The following is a 6,685-nucleotide window of genomic DNA, read 5'->3' as shown; positions in this document are numbered from 1 at the left end:
ATTCCACCAGGAAGACATCACAATCCTGAACATCTATGCCCCAAATACAAGAGCACCCACATTTGTAAAAGAAACATTGATAAAATTTAAACCACATATAGATCCCCACACATTAATATTGGGAGACTTCAACACCCCACTCTCAACAAAGGACAGGTCAACAAAACAAAAATTAAACAAAGAAATAATATCTCTGACAGAGGTCATTAATCAAATGGACCTCACAGACATTACAGAACTTTACACCCAAACACAAAAGAATTTACCTTCTTCTCAGCACCTCATGGAACCTTCTCCGAAATTGACCATATAGTTGGTCACAAAGCAAGCCTCAACAGATACAAGAAGATTGAAATAATCCCTTGTATATTGTCTGATCACCATGGAATAAAGCTGGACTTCAACAACAACAGAAATAGCAAAAAGCCTACACACACATGAAAACTGAATAACTTGTTACTAAATGACAGCTGGGTCAGGGAAAAAATAAAGAAAAATTAAAGTCTTCCTAGAACTCAATGAAAATGAAGACACAACATACCCAAACTTGTGGGACACAATGAAAGCAGTGCTAAGAGCAAAGTTCATAGCACTAAGTGCCTTCAAGAAGAAATTCGAGACAGCTCATTCAAGCAACTTAATGGACCATTTAAAAACCCTAGAAAAAGAAGAAGCAGACACACCAAAAAGGAGTAGAAGGCTGGAAATAATCAAACTCAGGGCTGAAATCAATCAATTGGAAACAAATAAAACAATTCAAAGAATCAATTAAACCAAGAGCTGGTTCTTTGAGAAAATCAACAAGATCGACAAACCCTTAGCCAAGCTAACTAAAAGGCAGAGAGACACCACCCAAATCAACAAAATCAGAAATGAAAACGGAGACATAACTACAGACACTGAGGAAATCCAAACAATCATTAGGACTTACTTCAAAAATCTATATGCCACAAAATTTGAAAATCTAAATGAAATGGACAATTTTCTCGATCGATTTGACTTACCAAAGCTGAATCAGGACCAGGTAAATCAATTAAATAGTCCTATATCCCCCAAAGAAATAGAAGTGGTCATCAAAAGTATCCCATCCAAAAAAAGCCCAGGACCAGATGGCTTCAGTGCAGAATTCTACCAGACCTTCAAAGAAGATCTAACTCCAATTCTCCTCAAACTATTCCACAAAATAGAAACAGAAGGAATATTACCAAACTCATTCTATGAAGCCACAGTCACCTTGGTACCTAAACCTCACAAAGACTCAACAAAGAAAGAGAATTTCAGGCCAATCTCTCTTATGAACATTGATGCAAAATACTTAACAAAATACTCGCAAACCGAATACAAGAACACATCAAAGATATTATCCACTATGACCAAGTAGGCTTCATCCCAGGTATGCAGGGGTGGTTCAATATATGGAAATCCATCAATGTGATCCACCATATTAACAAACTGAAAGAAAAAAAAAATCACATGATAATCTCCCTAGATGCTGAAAACGCATTTGACAAAATCCAACATCCATTCATATTTAAAGTACTGGAGAGATCAGGGATACAAGGCACATATCTAAACATAGTAAAGGCAATATACAACAAGCCTATAGTCAACATCAAACTGAATGGAGAGAAACTTAAAGCAATCTCACTGAAATCAGGGACAAGACAAGGCTGCCCACTCTCTCCCTATCTCTTCAACATAGTGCTGGAGCAAAAAGACAGTTGAAGGAGAACAAGGGGATACAGATGGGAAAGGAAGAAGTCAAATTATCACTATTTGCAGATGATATGATAGTTTACACGAGTGACCACAAAAACTCTACCAGGGAACTCCTACAGCTGATAAACACCTTCAGCAAAGTGGCCAGATACAAAATTAACTCAAAAAAAAAATCAGTAGCTCCTCTGTATACAAAAGGCAAAAGGGCTGAGAACTAAATTAAAGAAACAACACTCTTCACAATAGCCACAAATGACATAAAGTACCTTGGTGTAACCCTAACCAAGCAAGTCAAAGACTTGTATGAAGAAAATTTCAAGTCTCTGAAGAAAGAATTAGAGGAAGATATGAGAAGATGGAAAGATCTCCCATGCTCATGGCTTGGCAGGATTAACATAGTAAAAATGGCCATCGTACCAAAAGCAATCTACAGATTTAATGCAATTCCCATCAAATTGCCAACACAATTCTTTACAGACCTGGAAAGAAAAATTCTCAACTTCGTATGGAATAACAAGAAACCGAGAATTGCTAAAACAATCCTCTACAATAAAAGATCTTCTGGAGGTATCTCCATCCCTGATCTCAAGCTGTACTATAGAGCAACAGTTATAAAAACTGCATGGTCCTGGCATAGAAACAGAATGGTGGATCAATGGACCCAAACAGAAGACCCAGAAATAAACCCACACACTTATGGACACCTGATTTTTGACAAGGATGCCAAAACCATACAATGGAAAAAAGATAGCATCTTCAACAAATGGTGCTGGTCCAACTGGATAGCTACATGTAGAAAAATGACAATAGATCAGTACTTATCACCCTGTACAAAACTCAAGTCCAAGTGGATCAAAGACCTCAACATAAAACCAGACACATTAATTCAGCTAGAAAAAAAAGTGGGGAACAGCCTAGAACTCATTGGTAAAGGAGAGAACTTCCTGAACAGAACACCAACAGCACAGGCTCTAAGAACAACAATCAATAAATGGTACCTCATGAAATTGAAAAGCTTCTGTAAAGCAAAGGACACCGTTATCAAAACAAAGCGACTGCCTACTGATAGGGAAAGAATCATCACCACCCCTTTATCTAAGAGAGGACTCATATCTAGTATATATAAAGAACTAAACAAGCTGAAATGCAGCAAACCAAGTAATCCACTTAAAAAAATGGAGAACAGAGCTAAAGAGAGAATTCTCTGTAGAGGAATATTGAATGGCAGAGAAGCATTTAAAGAAATGCTTAGCCTCATTATCCATTAGGGAAATGCAAATCAAAACAACCCTGAGATTTCACCTTACACCCATCAGAATGGCCAAGATCAAAAACTCAAGGGACAACACATGCTGGAGAGGTTGTGGAGAAAGGGTAACCCTTTTCCACTGCTAGTGGGAATGTAAACTGGTACAACCACTCTGGAAATCAGTCAGTTGCTTTGTCAGACAACTAGGAATAGCGCTTCCTCAAGATCCAGCCATACCACTCCTAGGCATATACCCAAAAGAAGCTCAAGTACACAAAAAAGACATTTGTTCAACCATGTTTGTTGCAGCTTTATTTGTAATAGCCAGAAGCTGGAAACAGCCCAGATGCCCCTCAACTGAAGAATGGATGCAGAACTGTTGTACACCTATACAATGGAGTATTACTCAGCAATGAAAAATAAGGAAATCATGAAATTTGCAGGTAAATGGTGGGACCTGGAAAGGATCATCCTGAGTGAGTTGTCCCAGAAGCAAAAAGACACACATTGTATATACTCACTCATATAATCATACAACATAGAATAAACCCACTAAAATCTGTTCATCTAAACAAACTAAGCAAAAGAGAGGACCCTAACTAAAATGCTCAATCCTGATCCTGAAAGGCAAAGAGGATGGACATCAGAAGAAAAAGAAAACAGGAAACAACCTTGGAACCTGCCACAGAGGGCTTCTGATAGCCTCTTCAGTGCAGACTGTCAAAGCAGATTCTGAGCTTGATGTCCAACTGATGGGCAGAGTGAATGGAATTTTATGTAAGAAGTGGGAAATAGTAAGAGCTGGAGAGTACAGGAACTCCACAAGGAGAGCAACAGAATAAGATAATTTGAACACAGGGAACTTCCCAGAGACTCATACTCCAACCAAGGACTATTCGTGGAGATAACCTAGAACCCTGACAATGCAGCCACTTCTGATGAGAACTGATAGACTAAGATCAGAAAGAAGGAGAGTAGGACCTCCCCTATCAGTGGACTTGGGGAGGGGCATGCATGCAGAAAGGGGGGGGAGGAGGGACGGGCTTATGGGGGAATACAAAATGAATAAAGTGTAATTAATAATAATAAAAAAACAAAAACATAAACAAAAAAACTGATTCAGTGATAGCCATGTTTAGTTTAGAAGTGCCTCGGGCATAGATTGAATGTGAGTAGGTTTCTTTCATGGTTGGAGTGGATGATACTACAGAGCAGTCTGGCCCACATTTTACTATTTGATGCAGATATACATAGGAATAGTTTATAATTAATCTCAACTTTCTAAAGTTTGGTATGCATACTCTCTTTTTTTTAAGGGTTGGAATGATTCTGTATCTTTAGGATTTTAAGCATCAGGAGATGAACTTAGCAGATTGCTGAGGTGGAAGACAGAAGGAGATAGATGGTGAGGAAGGTGGAACTTGGTGATCATGGAGGACAAGCTGGCATTTTAGTTATCCTCAGCCTGGAGGTTCTGTAGTGTTTTGGAGTGTTTCAGATATAGAGAAGATTGGGAAGGCATTAGGGAAGCAGGCAGAAAAAGTGCATTAGGAAGCCTTTCTCAGCAGCTGACCGAGGGAGAGACTAGTGTAGAAAGCACAGAGCAGGAAGTGTCCATGCCCCATGTGTACTGTGGACCTAATCTCTGGATTCTCAGGCCACTTAACCCTACCAAAGCTTCGGTGGGGGTCAGTTCCTCCTCCCTGAGGGAGTAGAGTAGGTCAGGCACCATGGAGAAAACACCCTCTTTATCTTTTAAGGTCTGTTCCATGGTGCTTTCAACAAGCTTCATTTTCACTGGTAGGATATTTTTCTTAAAGAATTTTATTAGAAGCTTCTGTTGGGCTTCACCTAACACTGTTAGGACCCCAAGGAAATGTCCATGGCTTTCTATGACATCTTTGTGGAGGGCTTCCAGGGTCACTTTGTGCCCCTTGTTTAGAGCTTCTTCAAGTGTCTGTTCAAGGTCTTGGAGCTCTTTTTTCTTTCCTAGGGGAAGTGAGGAAGGTGAGCAGGGAACTTTGCCCCTCTTGACTCAACTTCTCCACTTGAGTCTCTTTCTCTGTCTGAACCTCTTCTTTTAATGTCTTGAAGTCTTAATGCATCTCCCCAAAATCCAATGTCCGCAGAAGTATGAACATCCCCTCTACTGACTTTTCTCCAGGAGGGAAGGATTACATGCCATCATGCAGATGTGTGGAATGTCCCACTCATCTCTTCTATTGACCATCAGCTTTCTCACTCGAAAGGGCAGGACACAAGGCTTGGGAATGGTTATAGCCTCTTTGTGGTAAACTGATCCCTGAAGTCCAAGTGGGGCAAAGAACGGGAGGGAGAAGCAACCCTTTGCCTTGCCAGCTCTCTTCAGAGTGACTTCCTGCACAGTTTCCATCACATCCATCACCACATACAGGTTCTCCCTGCTCTCCTGCATCTCCTTCAGAAACAGGTGATCTGTTGGCACTTTCCACTCCTTGTGCAAGTTCTCCAGAGCCTTCAGAGCCACACTGAGTGTCTTGACATCTAGTGTGCTGCTTCATGATAGGCCAGTGGTTCCCTTTACCTTTGGATGTCTTTGATACATCCATATCTCCCTCTACTCTGGCATCTAGCATGCTCATTTTCTAATTAATTAATTTTTTTCTTTTTTTAATTTATTTTTTTCTTATCAGATACATTATATTAACTCTGTATCCCAGCCATGTCCCGATCCCTCATTCCCTCCCAGTCCCTCCCTCCCTCATCTCCACCCTGCCCCTTGCCAAGTCCACTGATAGGGGGAACCTCCTCCCCATTCATCCGATCCTGTTTTATCAGGTATCTTCAGGACTGGCTGCAAAGCTCTCCTCTGTGGCCTAACAGGACTGCTCCTCCCTTGGGGGGTGGGGAGGCCAAAGAGCCAGTCATTGAGTTCCTGTTAGAAATAGTCCTTGTTCCCTTCACTATGGGAAACCAATTGGTTACTGAGTTACCACAGGCTACATCTGAGCAGAGGTTCTAGGTTACATTCATACATGGTCCTTGGTTGCATGTCAGTCTCAGAAAAGACCCTGTGCCCAGATATCTTTGGTCCTTGTGGAGCTCCTATCCTTTCCTCATCAGACTAACTCCCCTTCTTTCTTATGATTCCCTGTACTCTGCCAAAGGTTTGGTCATGAGTCTTTACTTTGAAAACACTGCTAGTTGGAGTTTTTCAAATGCGCTCAATAGACTCCTGTCAATGTTTAATGTGCATCCCATCTATCTTTTAAAACAAGGATTGATAATCTTACCCCATGTCTGCTCTCTTGATTATCTTTTTTAGGTGTATAGATTTCATTATGTTTATCATATCTTATAGGTCTATATAAGTGAGTATATACCGTGTTTGTCTTTCTCCTTCTGGGATATTTCACTCAGGATGATCTTTTCTAGATCCCACCATTTGCCTGCAAATTTCATGATTTCCTCCTTTTTGATTGCTGAGTAGTATTCCATTGTGTAAAAATACCACAATTTCTGTACCCATTCCTCCGTTGATGGACATCTGGGTTGTTTCCAGGTTCTGGCTATTACAAATAAAGCTGCTATAAACATGGTGGAGCAAATATTCCTTTTGTGTACTTGAGCAAACTTTGGGTATATACCTAGCAGTGGTATAGCTGGGTCTTGAGGAAGCACTATTCCTAATTGTCTTAGAAAGTACCAGATAGATTTCCAGAGTGGTTGAACCAGTTT

General features: G+C 40.4%; 1 pseudogene; it reads right to left on the bottom strand.

The window, feature by feature from the left end:
- Positions 1-4,515: 4,515 nt before the first annotated feature.
- Positions 4,516-5,583, bottom strand: LOC129685502 (gasdermin-A-like; annotated as a pseudogene).
- Positions 5,584-6,685: the final 1,102 nt, after the last annotated feature.

Source organism: Psammomys obesus, unplaced genomic scaffold (assembly GCF_907164565.1).
Source record: "Psammomys obesus unplaced genomic scaffold, mPsaObe1.curated_primary_1811, whole genome shotgun sequence".
NCBI classification, from domain to species: Eukaryota; Metazoa; Chordata; class Mammalia; order Rodentia; family Muridae; genus Psammomys; species Psammomys obesus.
Note: the sequence above shows the minus strand (reverse complement) of the source record. Positions and strands in the feature narration are given on the sequence as shown.